This window comes from Anser cygnoides, chromosome 6 (genome assembly GCF_040182565.1).
Source record: "Anser cygnoides isolate HZ-2024a breed goose chromosome 6, Taihu_goose_T2T_genome, whole genome shotgun sequence".
Lineage (NCBI taxonomy): Eukaryota > Metazoa > Chordata > Aves > Anseriformes > Anatidae > Anser > Anser cygnoides.
In genome coordinates, this window is record NC_089878.1 from 23,375,734 (window position 1) to 23,392,668 (window position 16,935).

General features: G+C 36.2%; 1 long non-coding RNA gene across 3 annotated transcripts in view; it reads left to right on the forward strand.

Annotated features, from left to right (window-relative positions):
- LOC106029942 (uncharacterized) overlaps nt 1-16,935 on the forward strand; it is a 165,209-nt gene that overhangs the window by 34,776 nt on the left and 113,498 nt on the right. For all 3 annotated transcript variants that reach the window (XR_010832463.1, XR_010832465.1, XR_010832462.1), the window contains one exon: nt 2,512-2,613. This is a non-coding gene — a long non-coding RNA (uncharacterized lncRNA). The remainder of the gene's footprint in view (nt 1-2,511; nt 2,614-16,935) is intronic.

The window sequence follows — 16,935 nt, forward strand, 5'->3', positions numbered from 1 at the left end:
ACTGGCAGATGGCTGAATTTCTCCCTGGGGAAGTTGGAGGTATGGATTTGAACCTCCTCAGACAGCAGAGGAAAAGAGGAAATTGATACCCTACCACAATTTAATAATGCACTTGAGCATCCACTCAGAAGCGCCTACTGGGAGTGTCTGTGTTGCACTGCAGATGTCTCTGTGGTGCAACTTGCAGTCTTGCTCCCCGATCATCTAAACTGAGGTCCTTCTGGATTGACTGTGAAAGCAAGTTTTCCTCTGAGTGGACATTTCCAAGGGAACCTTGCTGAAAACCCTGATCCAACCTGCAGTCTGATCGCAGCCATGTGTGTCTGGGCATCAGAAGACGCAGGGGACTGTTGACCTGCAACGCACGGGCAGCTAAAATGCCTGGATTATGATACCTGTGAGGTCCTGCTAAATTCTAATATTTTCTCATCTGTGAATATGCTTACCTAGGTGGCTTGTAGACAGATCAGTCACTTTGTTTTCTAACCTGGTCTATGTTCAGCTTATGTTGAAAAGTCCTTCTGTGCAGACCATGCAGGTTCTCCTTCTGCAATACCTTAGTGTAACAGAATTATAACGTAGCCTGAAGTTCAGTTCATAGAGCAAAAAATTATTTTCAACATCGTACCATTGTTGTGTATTTTGCTCCAGACTGTTCACTTTTGAGCTCTTTGGAGCACAGTCAATTCTCTGCTACGTGTCTAGAAAGGACTGCACATGATGAGAGCTTCTGCCTCCCTGGCATTTGGGTGCTATTTTGATAGAGAAAGTAATGTGGTAGTATCATTTGCAGTGAGCATGCGAGGAACTGCATTGTGGATTTACGGTAATCATAGTCTTAAGCACTTAATGATAAGAAATGTAAGCTTTCTATTATACTTTGTCACTACAGTGACATATACAAATACGGTTTTCTCAAGCTGAAATTATATCAGCTAAAATCATGTCATTTGTATTTTCAGATGGCCTCTTTAATTTTTTTGTTAAATCAAGGGTGGAAATTATGATCAAGTAAACTTCAACTGTCTTTGTTTTAGTTCCCTAGTACTGCATGAAGCACTCATTCAGGTAATAGCTATAAATACATAGTGGCAGACAAGCAGTACAAATGAACTGAAAGCTATATATATGAGGTTTTTGCACTGGTTAAAGCGAATAAGGGAACGTTTTCCTTTGATATCAAAATACAGCTTGATTGAAGATATGCACAGGCGTACAAGCACACACAATTACTGCTTAAGCTTATGAAAATGTAGCTCTTAATATCTGTTCTAACCTCCATTAGGAATATTATAGAGCTGCAGTCTGCATCTATATTGGTTATTTAACAGTGATAGTGCATATTGTAATTGATCTAGATAAAGATGTTAGCATAAAGTATGGCAGATGTGCTTAAACCTTATGTCCCTATGTAGTCATATTGGCCAGTGATGTCTTAATTTTTGCTGAGATAAAATGTGCAGCTCCATGCTGTATCTTGGTGCATCTTTTAAAAGAAAAAGAAAAATTCCTGTGCATCTTTATTTAAAGTGACAGAGTTATTATCAAAGAATACAGATAATTAAGTGCTGAAACTGAAAACCATCTCAGAGCGAAGAATTCTGCTGATTTTGTGTGTGATTGTTTACAGATTTTGTTCTCCATTTGCTCCCAAAGAATACACTTAAACACTCAATCAATGAATAACCTACAGCAGTTTGTTGTAGATTCAATAATGGGGAATGGTGCATTGTACCAGGATAGTCAGATATACCCATAGGGAGTGTCAGTGGTCAAAATGCTTCCATTGCCAGAAGGTAGTCTGAAAATGGTCTAGAAATTCAATACAGCATTGACCCTACATTGTATACATGATCTGCAGTCAGTTTCTCAAGCTTATTTGAAGTTTAAAAACCAGCCATTTTAATTCTATCGTTCAAAATATATATAAACATATATATTCTGGATTAAAACTCTCTCTTTTTCTAAAATGGTAAGTTTGAGGTTTTTTTTTTTCTTTCTTTCTGTGCATGCATCGTATTGTTTTATTTTACTACAAGCAGGTCTTATGATAGGTTTCTGAAAATACACTTTTAGAACATTTATTCTCCCATTGTGAGATATCTCTACCACGTCTGTCTCCAATACCAAATGTTTTTGAAATGCACAGTGATGCCAAATTACCAGCAATATGTCTGTTGCTAGATTTACTGAAAAGCTTTTAACTCATTTTGATATGAGGAGGTGTCTTAAACTATGAAGTTCACAATTCTGTCCATTAGTAATACAGAAGTTTTCTTGAATTCAAAATATTTAAATACGTGTCTGAATGCAATTTAAAAAATAAATTGAAAATTACATTATACTTTTTCATTTATTTACTGGAGTACACAGAATTAAAAATGTTTTCTAGCTGGTAACAGAAAACTAAAACAATTTCTATCTATGCATATTTTTATTCTGTGTTTGTTTTTTAAAGTAGGCAGCAATAAGGTTCTGAATAATGCTGCCTGGTATCTTGCTTGTTCCCAGTGCCCAAATGGATCCAAGGCTGCGTGTGAGTTGTTCGAGAAAACAAAAATTTTCTGCTGACTAATGAGTCTCTGACTTCCTCCAGTCTACCAAATGTTCTAGGTAAGTCAGACATGTTTCTTTTATAGCATTGTTCTTATTTTCTAAATTGCCAGTGAATTTCTTGTTGAAGTAAAGCAAAATAGTATGTTGCATTACCCTGTGCTTCAGATTGATGCATATTAAAGAGGGTGTTACTACTAAATACTTAGCAAAACAGTCATTCAGCTAAGTGTCTAGAGTTATACATATGACCATAAAGCGAGATTATACCACAAGCAATTTTTATGGCAGGATTTGTATGGTATTGCAGGATGGTTTTCAGAAAAGAGAGTAAAAATCTACTGTTAGTTTTCCAAGTGGAAGTCCAATTGTTTTTATTAAAATAGCAACCATCAATTTATTGGTTTGATTCAAATGTTAACAAAGACTTTTCTCCTTCGAGTCTTTTTCCATGAGATTTCAACTGTATCCTATTTAGCAGTTGGAAATGTTTCCTAAAAGAAAGAGAGCAAAATAACCTTTCAGCTTTTTCTGAAGCCTAGAAGTGTTTTGTTTTGCCAGCTGTCTATGGAAGTTCAGTGCATAAAAGGTTAGGAGCCTGACTTTTTTTTCTGTCTTGTATATCTTTGAAAAATTGGTTTATGGCGAGTCATACATCATGTAGCTAAGACATATGGGAATAGTTAAAGATTAAGGTAAATAGACAAATTGAACTGCTTTAAATCATTTTTCCCTGTTTCACTTTTATGAAAGAGCTTATGAACAGAAGTTGACATTAAGCAATCACAATAGGCTATTCTATATATTTTAGACAGTGGTAAAGACTTTAGTGTCAGAAAGTGTTGCATCACTGATAGTTATATCAATTTGATTGGTGTCCAAGTTTTAAAAATGTTACTTTGTCAAGTCATAACCTTTTCTGAGTCTTTCATTTGTCATTGTTTTGATGATTATATCTTAAAAAAGGGGGGGGGGGGGGGAGGCGGCAGGCAGGAATGTTCTTTGCATCAGGAATCATATCATGTTTTCTAAGACTTATCAATTGCCTTGATAATATTAGGGATTTTGTCATTCTTATGCAATATGATTGCTTAGATGTTTGGGTGTAAATGTTTTGTTTTAAATACAAAGATTAACAATTTCACCCAAGTAAAGTATGTTAGAAAATGCACCTTCATGACATGTCAGAATATATTATTACAAGCCAAAATACGAATGAGAAGATTTTTGTCATACATCGTAATCGTACTCTGGCTGTTATACTTAATTGTGTTACTATTGCTGGAAGCTTTAAGACCAAAAGGAAAAAAAAAGTCATCTGACAAAGCAAGGTAATTCAAAATTTGAACTTGATATAAGCAGACACCTTTTTTTGTTTCCGTCTTGACTGGTCCAGCAAAATATGGATATTCTGTGGATCCTTAATGACAACTAAGAGGGAACGGATCTGTTTTGCCTATTTGTGTGCTTTGAGTACTTGGCACGAAGTTAAGAAATGAGAAACAATAGAGTTTCTACTAAAAATCTCATATGTGATTTAAAGTTTTGTTTCCTTTACTTTGTGATTTCAGAGGAATCACTTGTGTTGTCATTTTGAAGGGCTGGGAGCTGGGGTTGGTGTTCATGATGTTTTGAAGATGAATTGACCATTGTCTAAATATTTCTGTGTATTACAGGAAGGTCAGGGGGGAGGGGAAAGGGAAGGAGAAAATAACCAAGCTATTGGTAGGAATTTCATTCATATCCTTGGGGACAGTTTAGCCAAACAATCCTAAACAGATTAAAACACTGGACTTTTCCAAAATGAAGGCTAAGTATAAAGATGATGGTCTTGATGCTTTTACAGCTGTGGTGGGTAATATGATTACATAGCTACGTGAAGTTTTGCTCCTTTGCAGTACTTATTTCTTATTTGATTGTAGGGAGATCACTGCCAGTTTTAGGCCTTGTGTTTTTGTCTATTACTTGGCTGGTAACTAAGTACTAATCAGTTTTGGTTTTGCTGTATGCAGTAATACCAAATACACAGGTAGTTTCTCTTTTCCTTTTGCAAATAAGAAGTTTATATCAATCTCTCTGTAAACAAAAACTTCTGAGTATCTATCTGTTGCAAAAGGTCATTTGATTTCCAATACAGATGATGGATTAAAAAAAAAAAAAAAAAGAAATACAATTTAATACTGGAAATATTCTTCTCTGTAGAAAGGTAATAATATTACTTGGTAGCAGTTTTACGTGGGATACTTAGTGTTTTGAATTAAGGGATTTATTTCAACTGTTTTTGTAAAAATGCATCAGTAAAGCAGATGCTGATTATTTTCAGTACTGTGGGTATTAGTGCAGTTCTTAGTCTCTTTGATAGGAAAATGTTTGTTTCCTGAAATCTATTACTACCTTTCCTGTCTATCACATCCGCTCCAAATAAGGCAACCAATGAGAACCCTAAAATAATCAAATAATTCTTAACTGAGTTAAATTCTCTAAATTGATGGAGAAATGGCTCTTTGTAAGAAGTGAATATTAAAATGAATCTCTAAAAAATACTTTTCTAGAACAATTTTCTATATTAACATAGATTATTGAACTACACGAGAATGTTCTATGTTATAAAGATATATTAGCGTGGTTTTCTGGAAAGGCAACTTTTCTCCCTCTTTCCCTCTTAACATTGGCTGCGGAGAGTACCAGTAAGTTTAGCATGACACGACTGTAGCTCGATTCAGGCAAGGGAGCTTTGCCGCTTCAATCACAAGAGGGAGCTGTTGGAGCTAAAACTACAAGAAATGTGCGCTTACACATCGCTGTTTTAATCAATACTGCTCAGTTCTAAATATTTAATGAAATACATTAACAATTATTAGTTTCCACCATCACACCCTATGACTACTACTGACATGCATTTTCTGAGAGAAGTATGAAAACAATAATTAGAGTGAATAAACCTATACATTGGTGGTAATATATTTGGCGTGTGTGTGGGAACAACAGCCAATCTTTTCTCCTTATGTTGGTGACAAGCTTAAATCTGCTTCAGAGAAAACAGTCTTGTCAAGCAGTGAAACATTACTTTTGTTATAAAAACCTTTGTTACTCATTTACATTGTTTTGCATCAAAAGTCTGTGGGTCCAACTTTTCTAGTGGCTCTGGTAAGAAATTGAGCTCACACATGAATGTCATATGGTGAAGAATGTCAGTTTATATGAAAATTGAAGAATTATCTGTTTTCCCCCTGCAGTTATGCACAAAGGCATCATTGTCAGTTGCCTTTCTTAGACCTTCCCTGCAGGCATGATCAGACTCAAGCAGACAGCTATTTTCCTTTAATTTTCCACAGCAAGCCAGTAATGCTTATGATTATTGTGAAGTCAGGAAAAGTTTAGTTTCATCAAGTGACATGTAGTGTTGCAATTAGTTACTTAAGCACTTCTTATAAAATTTTCTGCTACGGTATCTAGCTTGTCAGATGCAGCTAAATATTAGCATCTCATATTAAACAGGAGGGTAAAAACTCCTAGCAGAAAGCACAGCTGACAGCTCTCAACATGAGCTGAATGATCACTCACAATCGTAATCGATTCTGTAAGTACTGAACACAAACCCCCAGGCAATTGAGGAAAATAGGATGATGAAGGACTGCAAACTAATACGTTACACATCTTCATTGATTAGTCATTGATTAACCATTATTTTCCTGAATGACAAACAGCTAGCGGTAAAGTAACTGAAGCTGATGATTTATTTACATGTTAGGCAGAAGATGACTTCTTTATTCAGCTGATCGTGAGCTAATGCGAAATCAGAAGACAGCAACAGTTTAAGAATAAAGACAGGTTTATAATCTTTTCTGACAGCATTCCTAGATTCAAAACGTTTTTACCGGGAACAAACTTAACTAGGCTTTCAAGCAATGCATGAAATTCAAATGTGGATCATCTACACAGTACCTGTAGTATAACTACATTTAAAGAGAAGATCATTTTATAGACTTGGTATTTACAAGAATATTGATCAGTGTTTATTGAACTTTTAATTTAATTCTCTGTTTTGTTCAGTGCCTTATTGGCAATTAAACATAGCTGCAGAAATGGCAGAATAACGGTTTGTAATACACCTACTGTCTTTATTATTCTGAAAGATACATCCAAACCTTAGCTATGAACACCCCATGGAATTAAGAAATGCATAATTAGGAAGCAGTCTACACATCTGGAGATCATATTTTCCTTTACTACATATCAAACACCTAATTATAATCAGCTCCTACCAATACACTGCAAAGTAAAAATGACTGCATTAGAAGGTGGTAGGGCAGGGGGGTGGGGGTGAGCTTGCTGCCAGTCCAGTAGACGTATGTGGAAAGTCCAGTTGACCTTTTCCTCCCCTTCTGTTTTCTTTTGTACCCTCTTTTTTTTTTTTTTTTTTTTCCCGAAGAGGGTATAAATTTATTCCAAGTGAATGTGGTGCTTAAATCAGTTTAAGGAAAGAGGCTTATGATATTCTCTACTTGAGAGATTCCGCAGTACTCCAGGTATGAAAGTATTGTGGACAGTATCTGTTATTTATTAGTGGTGAATCAGTAGTGTTTTTTTTTTCTTTTTCATAGTGTTAAATTGTGATGAGCGTTTTGTAAGCATGGGGATACAGTATGCTTTTTTTTGGTACAAATTAAGTTCTAAATTAACATTAATTAATGTCCCCTTAATATAGGGTGCTAGTGATCTCTGTGATTTGTATGTTAAAAGTATCTGAGAGAGTTTCAGTGAAAGGTGTATGCTTTCAGGAAATATGAATGTAGAATAACTAAGAGAAATTCATCACCATTGCTAGATTTAAAGATTAATTATCATATCACACAAATTAAGAAAAAAAGAAAGATGCCAATATACCATAGAACTGCAGTTGAAGTGTAAGTGTGCTTGATACTACCTCTAACTGTTCCATTATTATATGTATAATTGTGCTATTCTGTTGTCTTCTGGTCTTAATAGATCTCTAATTCTGTAGATTAATACATTAAAATATCACAATACACTTGGCCGACTCTTTATACATCAGATTCTCTCTCCTAATTTTATTTTGATGAAACCTATATCACACACCTTTTATCTTGTGTTTTTATAAGAGGCTTGCTTACAAGTGGATAGCAACTGACATCCAGCTGGTCCCTTGAACATATTTAATATGAACTTCTGTTAAAAAGTTTGTCAAACAGCAGTAAGCATGATCTTATTTTAGGGTTTTCAAGTAGCAATTTTAACTTGCTTTCAAAAGAGCTGTCGGTCAGAGGTAGATTTATACCTTTATTATTCTTTCTTTTCTGACATCTGAGTAAATTTGGACCACTTAGCCCTTTGGGACATCTAGATCTTCCTGAGTTTCAGGACCAGATGAGACTGGGGAGCAGAAGCATCTCACCATGCTCCAAGTTGCTACTTGCTTGGCTGTTCCATGTTGTGAGCCCTGAAACAATGATATGTATCAGTTCAACACATCTTAATTGTAAATCACTACCTCCTTGCGGCTAATTGTCCCTGTGCATATCTGACGAATCTGCAGCACTCCTGCCCTCCCAAGTGCTGCCTTCTGCTGCATACCGAGCATTTGCAACTGGTCAGTGCTGATTGCTTTAACAAGTCTGAAAAATAACAAAAGAAAAATTACTCTTGCTGTAAAACCAAAAGTAAAACCTCTATGACAGGGTATGAAAATATACAGTTCCCATTCCATTGCACCTATACTTTCAATACATGTTGCTGATTCCCTGAATAAAAGTGAACAAGAAATCCAGGGAATCCTTATGTAATTTTGTGTGTCATAGTTTGTATCAGCCATTTAAATTGCCAATTAGGGGGGCTACATGCATGAGCAGGAGTGTGATGTGGCCTACTATGTAATGTTAGTACATATTTTGTAATTGAGAAAAAGAAATATTTTGGGTTTTACTTGTCATTCTTTTGAGTGCAGATACATTATCACAACTACACAAGGGGTAGAATATGTCTCTGTCTTCAAGCATATTTAATATCTTTAAATTTTTAAATGAAAATGTAGCTGTCAATTTTAAACTAATTTGGATGGACAGCAATAAAATGCAAACCTCACTTCAAATTAGAATTTTCAGTGAGGATTTCTAATGGAAAGTAATTGCTGACAATAGGAAATGACAAATTACTAATTACTTAGTTCAATTAGACTTTTGTGCCTTTGGTCCTAAGTGGCAAGCATACAGCAAATCTTGCACTTTTATAACAATTAATGACACTAAAACTATTTAAACTGCCAACAGATGTGAGTAAGAAGACATGAATTGAAACTTACTTAATTTACATACTATCACAATTTTATATCAAGTAAATGGTGTTTAATTTTTATGTTACAATTAAATATCACCAGCATAGTGTAATTTCTGCAGAAATTCAGGATAAAGTAGTTTTGCTGAAAGGCTAGTGCTAATGCTCTTTTTTTTTTTTCTCCGTCTTATCATAGCACCATCTTCAAGTGACTGTAAAATATAGAGGGGCAGAGGATAGAACACTTATTAATTTTATATATATATATAAGAGTTTATGCTAACAGTTTTCCTGAAGTGATGGCATAATTGCCTCAACTAGACTACTGCAATGTAAGATTTCAAATTTTAATTCTAATTAATGGGTGAATACAAAATTTTATCCAGCGAATAGCATTCAGAAGCAGATACCATATATTTGCTTCTTAGTCTTTAGAAAGTCTTTCCAGAATTTGTCTGTTATATCTTGTTCTTCCATTAGCCCTGTGATGGTTTATGCTGGTGGTGTTTTTTGTTGTTGTTCTTTTTGTTGTTGTTTTTAATAAAGTCTAAATTCTTCATACTTCACATCTCTCAGATTAGCTCTTTTGAATTGCTTTCAAATATGTTTCTACTGAATGTGAGCAATGGCAGACCTTACATTGGCAGTAATCATTTCTGGACTGCCGTTAATACATTTATACACAGATATTTGTTCCCTATAAACTCTCCCTAAAGTTCTGCACCTCCACATTTCTTATACTAGATGCCTAAAATTAGATGCCCAAACAACCCTTTTGTACCTTACTGACTAATGGCCTCTTTTCAGAGTATTCCATGTGGTCATTAAGATCTCCTTAGGTGTTTAGTAGTTCTGAGAACCAGCCACTTCTGTTTGGATATATGAATACATAGCTTGGGAAATATTGCCTAGTCATATGGTTTTAGTCAAGAAGAAAAAGATATGAAATTGTGAGGCTATTAATCCATCAAAACACTTTCTTTACAGATTATTTTGAACTTCTTTTCTGAGACAAAAAGTAAGCTAAAGGCAATGTTTAAAATGATTAATCCAATATTAATCTATGTTTTTTTTAACTTTCCAGAAGAATCTCCCCATCCTTTTGTTTTGTTGCAAGATATAAGGCAGTTCATAGTACTGTAGCAATCTGTGTTCCTGCTGAACAGTGTAGATTGGAGCGAATATTCTAAAAGTGGGAGAAGAAATAGGAATGTCTTTATAAAATATAAATGAGAAAGCTACATGAAAATTAAAATGTAGGATCTGAATCAGGAAAGATTTATAGAAGTGCCTACATCTATTTTCAGGAGTTGTCTTGAAAAAGAGAGTGTTTTGTAAGGAAGGTTGTACAGGTGTGTAGTTTTGGTTTACAAATGAATTTAAGTATTGATAATGTTAGAACAGCCTTAATGCAGCATATTACAAGAGAGACAAGCATGAGACTGAATATACTATTACGGCACTCTTTCTAGGTAATGCTTTTATCTAAGTTCTTCTCTGCAAATGACTGTCAACTGATCATTGCTTTCCTCAGTCTTTCTACCCTTTAGGTAGTACTGCAAACAAAATAATATAACAAAACTCTCCGTGATTTGAAACATTAGGCAGCACAAGTGTTGAACTGAATAGGTGTAGAGAGTCCTCTGTATATTACACACGAGGGTTATAACCATACAAATATATACCTCAAGAAGTAGTTCTTCACCTGGATTTTGTTAGTGCAGTTTTGTTGCCAGTAGAGATGCTTCAATCTCGCCACTTAAGTCTGGCAATTCCTGTTGAGTTTTACTGTTATAATCCTCTAAAAACCAACCTTGCAGCCTAGGCAGTCTGTGAAACTCCTGGCAAAAGGATTTCTGTATTTCCCCCAACAGATTAGTCTTGGCTTTTTTTTTTTATTATTATTTTCTTATATTTAATTTTGTTTTACACTTCCCGTAATTAGGGTGATTATACTATTACTTTAGAACAAAGATGATAACTGAATCGAATTGCCAGCAGTAATTTTAGACAAACCTATGTTGTTTCACCACAGCTGTAGTTTTCTCTTCCCAAAAGCTCAGTGAACTTTAGAGCTAGAAATATAAGAGAGACCATACCTCATAATAGAGGAGAAAGGAGAAGCTTAGGCAGGGGGTAGGAAGCCTGGGCAGGGACAGAGGAAAGAAAGACTTTCACAAATCAGAAAGGAAAAAAAAAAATGTGGCATTGGTATTGTGCTTAGAAAGAGATAATGTGGAAAAGAGGTGAGAGCAGGGACAGAAGTATACCTGGAGTAAGAAGGACAGAAAAAAAAAGAAGTGTCCTAATTAGAAGAAAAAAGAGAGAGACAGATGATGGGGGGAAGCAAAAGAAGGGTCAAAGATACCAGGCAAAAAAAATATAATGAAGCTAAGGAAAATTAGCAGGACAGATATAAGGCTAAGAATATGGTGTCTTCATTCATGCCACAATGAATCATGAGAGGAGAATGTTTAGGCTGATTTAATCATCCGCGCAGTGTATCATTTCCTTTACAGCTCCATCATAATTACTGAGGCACAGGCAACAGATGAAATGTGCAATTCTTGATTGTTTGGACTACCGAGGAAAACGAGGATGGAAAGGACAAAAGGCGAGAATACAAACGTATTTACGTTTAGATGTAGTTGGAATGCAGTTTATACATGCAAGTGTACATACAGCTCACATGAGGAGATACCTGTATCTCCAGTGAGGTTAGCATGTAAGCTAGATTTCTAATGTCAGAGGAGTGTCAACTAAAAAGGACCAAGAGTGTAATATTTTACATCAGTGGCAGTATATTGCTTAAGTAATAAAACATACTGAGTAAAGTTAACTGTTTCTAAAATATAATCATTATTTTTGTAAGCACTTCCTTTTGCAAAATATTTTTGCATGATAAAAAGGTTTAATTATATAAACTGGGAAATACAAATACCAACACTATTTTAGGATTTATAAAGGCCACTTAAAATTGCCATACCTTCTCAGTTTCTTTGGCCCAGAATATTTCAAAATGACATTTTTCATTATAGAAGTTCTTAGCTGTCTGACGTGATTATTCTGATATACTTTTCTGCAGTATGAAAAGTGATATAAATGAATTTTTATCTTACCTTTCTCCGATAATTTTCTGTTATCAGGGAAAATCAGCAATACGGATGATGCTGTAAATATTTTCTAGCATATGGAAGTAAATATAAATATGGTACTACCTAAGAAATAGGTGTTATATTATTCTTTGTCATGGAAATTATACATTTCCATTTTATTTTTAAGACAGTGAACTAATAATGATTCTTAAAGTAACTCTACTAAAAATTCCTAATAAAAATTGATTTAATCCCTGTTTTATTCAGTGGCTGAAATTCCATTACTAGTTCAGAGTTTCTGAACAGGTAAACAAACTGAGCTTGTTTTTTTTTTTTTTTTTTCCTTTTTTAAAGAGAGGAAATCTGAAGTGTGAAAAGAAAAATCGGTATCATTTAGAACTAAGACCCTGATTCAGCAAAAATCAGCCTGACTTGTGCACTGGGCAAGGCCGCTGAAATCCTGAACAATTGTTTTTCATAGCTACTCATGCCATGGAAGACAGATGGTTGTTTTACTAAATGAAGTCCAGCCATCTTAAATACACTTAAAATAAAATGCTTATTTAGAGTACTTCATATACTTAATAGCATTAAATAATGGTTCAATATTAATAACAGATTGTTATGTGGATTGACAGTTGTGTATATCTATATTGTATGTGGTGTATCTGTCAAATTGCAGTTGTTAATGAATTAAAAGCTTGTTAAATTTCATGCATTTTTGAAGAAGAAAATGATCTGAAGGATGACAATTTTCAAAAGAAAGTGTAGCTACAAAATGAAAATGTGAAAATAGAAAATTTAGTATATTCTTTTAGTATATTTAGTATATTTAGTATATTCTTTTTTATTTTTTTTAAATTAAGATAAAGGAAGAGAAACTAACAAACTCAGTTATTGCTAATAGTTGGATGCTGGTGTACCAATACAATCAGATGAAATGTAGATTACATATATAGATTTTGTTGTTGCTTTGTAGTGGATTTGCTGCTGTTATGGACAAAGTATTTAGGGCAAAATGCCTTTTTAAGAGAACAGAGAGTATTAGTACACACACAAGACTATTGATATTTTCATGTCTTTGTCCATGTGTCTTGAGTGACTGAATAGTAGGAAAGAGCTGAAACAGGGATACATGATTTTTGGCCTGCTGCACAGCACTGACCCTTGGAAATGAGGCACTTACACGCCATCTATATTGGCAACTGTCTAGAGTGGTTGTGACTAAAAATTTTACCTTGTTACTATAGTACTGGAGAAATAAGCTAATGACTTAGCAGGCTAAACAAGTAAAGCAGACTAAGCAAATGTGTTTTGAAGACAGCTATCCAAAAAACCAAGGTCAAGCTCATGCCTGAAAATGGCTGTTACAAAATAAAGCAAAAGAGAACTTTATATACACTTTTCTTCTTAAACTTTTTGCCTGAATTTTGCAGGAAGATACAGATAAGAACAGAAAAAGATCTAGTGCTAATTATGCTTCCCACTGCCTTACCTAACAATAGGTTCTTAAATAACTGTTATTGCCAGACTGAAGCAGTCAAAATTCAGTTCTCTCCAAAATCATGAGCTTGTCTAATCTCATGACTTTTGTAATAATCATTTTCTGGTAGTCTGTTTTTCTTTAATTGCCAAGCCCATACTACCTGGTCTTTTTCCTTTTCCCTTTTTTCCTAAGTAAAAATGGAGTTGCTCAGTTTAGAAGCAGGACTTTCATTAAAAGCAGTCTATTGCAAAAGCTTACTGTTTAGGAGCACGAGACATGGCAATGCTGAAAGTCCTCGCCTCTTGATGTGGCACATACTGCAACTCATCACAAGGAAGTAAGAGTGAGTAAAGCTTCTTAAGTCTGGGCTGTGCTTTTCTAAAGAGCATTGCCTACTGACATCCCAGGGAGGTGGAATCAGCTGTCAGGCTGTCTCACAGCCTTATGGCCCTACCAGAAAAATGGATTTGTGTGGCATTAAGTTGTTCTTGGCCCCATTATGTTGCATCACTGCTACAGCCAAAACCTGCTTTTAAACTTCTCGTGTGTTTGATCCCCTGACTTAGGTCCTCTCACTGTTGTAAATTGCTTCTTTGGGGAAAGGAGAGGGGCTGCCCATGTCTCTGTTGTAGACCTTAGAAACAGGGATGTTCCACTTCCTACAGTGAAGGGGGAAAAAAATGAGAAAAAAAAATCTTTTTTTTTTTGTTACAGAGAAAAACAAATTAGTAGGTTTAGAAATGGATGATCTCTTAAATTACAACAAATGGGTGAGCTTTTGTTTTTATCTTGCAAAAATGTAATCCAACGTTGTCAGCAGATAGATGTGTCAGGAATTAGTTCACCTGACTACATTTGCTATGACCTGAGATCAGTTTCTCCTCCCCATCACACCAGAACAGGTCTGGTGCAACTCTTTAGACACCCATTCTCCCTGGAGCTTAGGGGGATGACAAGGCAGTGAGGAGGAAGAATTACCCCATACCTTGAGACAGCCTGTGAGGGGTGCAGGTACACAGCTGCCGAACTGAATTTTGGAAATGCAAGGTGTCCAATGAAACTAGAATAGAATAATTCACTTGGAAGAGACCTTCAAAGATCACCAATTTAGGAGGAAGTTCTTCACTCAGAGGGTGGTGAGGCCCTGGAACAGGTTGCCCAAAGAATCTGTGGATGCCTCATCCCTGGAAGTGCTCAAGGCCAGGTTGGATGAGGCCCTGGGCAACTTGATCTAGTGGGTGGCATCCCTGCCCATCACAGGGGATTGGAACTGAGTGTTCTTCAAGGGCCCTTCCAACCTGAGCTGTTCTAGGAAGTCCAAGTGCCTGACCACTTCAGAGCTAAAAGTTAAAGCATGTTCTTGAGGACATTATCCAAATGCCTCTCGAACGCTGACAGGAATGGGGCATCAACCACCTCTCCAGGAAGCCTGTTTCAGTATTTCACCACCCTCACAGTGAAGAAATTTTTGCTCATGTCCGGTATGAGCCTCCCCTGGTGCAGCTCTGTACCGTCTGCACATGTCCTGCCATCAGTGACCAGGGAGCAGAGACCAGTGCCTCCCTCTACGCTTCCCTCCCCAGGGAGATGCAGACCAGCGAGGCTGCCTCTCAGCCTCCTCTTCTCCACAATGAAAGACCGAAGTGTCCTCAGCCTCTCCTCACAGGATGTGCCCTCCAGCATTTTTACCAGCTTTGTTGCCCCCTTCTGGACGTTTTCAGGTACCTTAACAACCCAGTATTTCCAGGGAAGTGGTGAAATAGTAAGCTGGAGAAACTGTTTTTCTTTTCTGCCAGGCCCATAGCCCCACTGAAAGTACTGTACATTTTGGGAAATGTGATTTTAATTACTCTTCTGTTGTTTGCTGAAGTCTGATGGGCTTAAGTAGGAAACGGCAGCTTCTGGTTCCTCAATTTCCTTTTCTTCCGTCTTTTTTCTCCTTCCTCACTCCCTCCAAAAAAATCCACGTGTTCTTCCATGGGGATTTTCTATCGCCATATTGTGAGTACAAATAATCATAGCTTGATGGATAAATCTTCACTTCTGTTCATCAAATGTTATGTTCCCTGTATGTATCAAAAGATTTTGTTTTGCCACAAAGGGTTTGTTTGCGAAGAAACGAGGAAGTGGAGAGTTTAAAAAATATATAATAATAATAAAAAAAAGTCTTATTGGACTGCAAAATGAAGGATCTTCTAAGTTCCCACAAACAGAAGTATGTTTGTTGAATATTTCTTCTTCCTAGAGATGAAATAGCTGTAGGACCCTCAGCCTGTCACTGGAACCTGCTTTTTGTGCTCAAGGCATGAGTGCTGCAACACCCCGAGCCTGGGGCAGAGTCCCTCTGTGTCTAAGTGTGGTACAAGCAGACCCTTCAGTTTTTCTAGATTCTTGCTTAGTCATGAAAGGTAATTTAACTCTGACTTTAGTACTATCCACAGGGTTTTGGCAGTCATCTATTGATTTTTTTGTGTGTGTGTTTTATTTTTTATTTACCTCTCTGAATTCCATATGGCTTTCGATTTAGTTGTACTGGAAAAGGACAAAGAAAAATCCCACTCTGGTATGTCAAAAACTACGCTTTGACTCAATAGGGAATGACAAGGGGTGAAAGACATTTTTCTGCGGGCTTACAGAACGCTGTTGTTGTTTCAATAATTCACAAAACCACTGGTGTTTAGAAACCATTGTCTTGTGCCAGTAACGCGCAGTGTGCACAGCTATGAGGAAAGGACAGATCCTGATCCGTGAACCCACTGTCTAGCCATTTACCTCCTACAGCTAGTGAGTTCCTTAACTTTTATTTATTGATCGATTCATTCTTTCTAGCGTATATTAATGTTAACACTGAAAAAGATTATTTTCCTCCCGAGCAGGCTCATTTTCTTTCAGTCCTTGTTGTCCTTCCTGTGTTACTGAGACGGCTTTTGGTTTCCAGGCTAGCTAGCTGAAAGACTGTTTGTGGCTATAAAAGAGCCAAACCGGGGCTCAGTACATGGATCTGAGGAGGATTACTAAGGATTCTAGGGCATTTTGCTTCTGTCCAAAATTACTTTAAGGCATAGGTGTCAGATAGCTTGGCTGTGTCTGATGGATCAAGGGGACGGAGTGAGAGTGAGAAAGAGAGGTGAAAGGGATAAGGAACGGATTGAGGACAAAAGGAAGATCAGAAAGCAGTCTGGGTAGTGAAGGGAAAGACAGGAACAATATCTTACTTGTGAACTTCTATTTCTAACTCTTTGAATACCAAAGGCAATTGAGAGCATTTCTTCAGACATATTGACACAAACTGGAGACAGGTGGCTGGCTTTAAAATTTGTCACTGATTGCAAATAATCTACATCATATTAGAATTACTGTATTTGACAGATTTTAGAAGAAGGAAATATATTCTTATTTTGAATCAGAAATAAAAATGAATCAAGTGTTTTACACTGCGCATCTATTTTCTTCCAAATTCATTCAGTTTGAGAATTCTGGAACCATTCAAACCCGCAATAAGCAGCACGT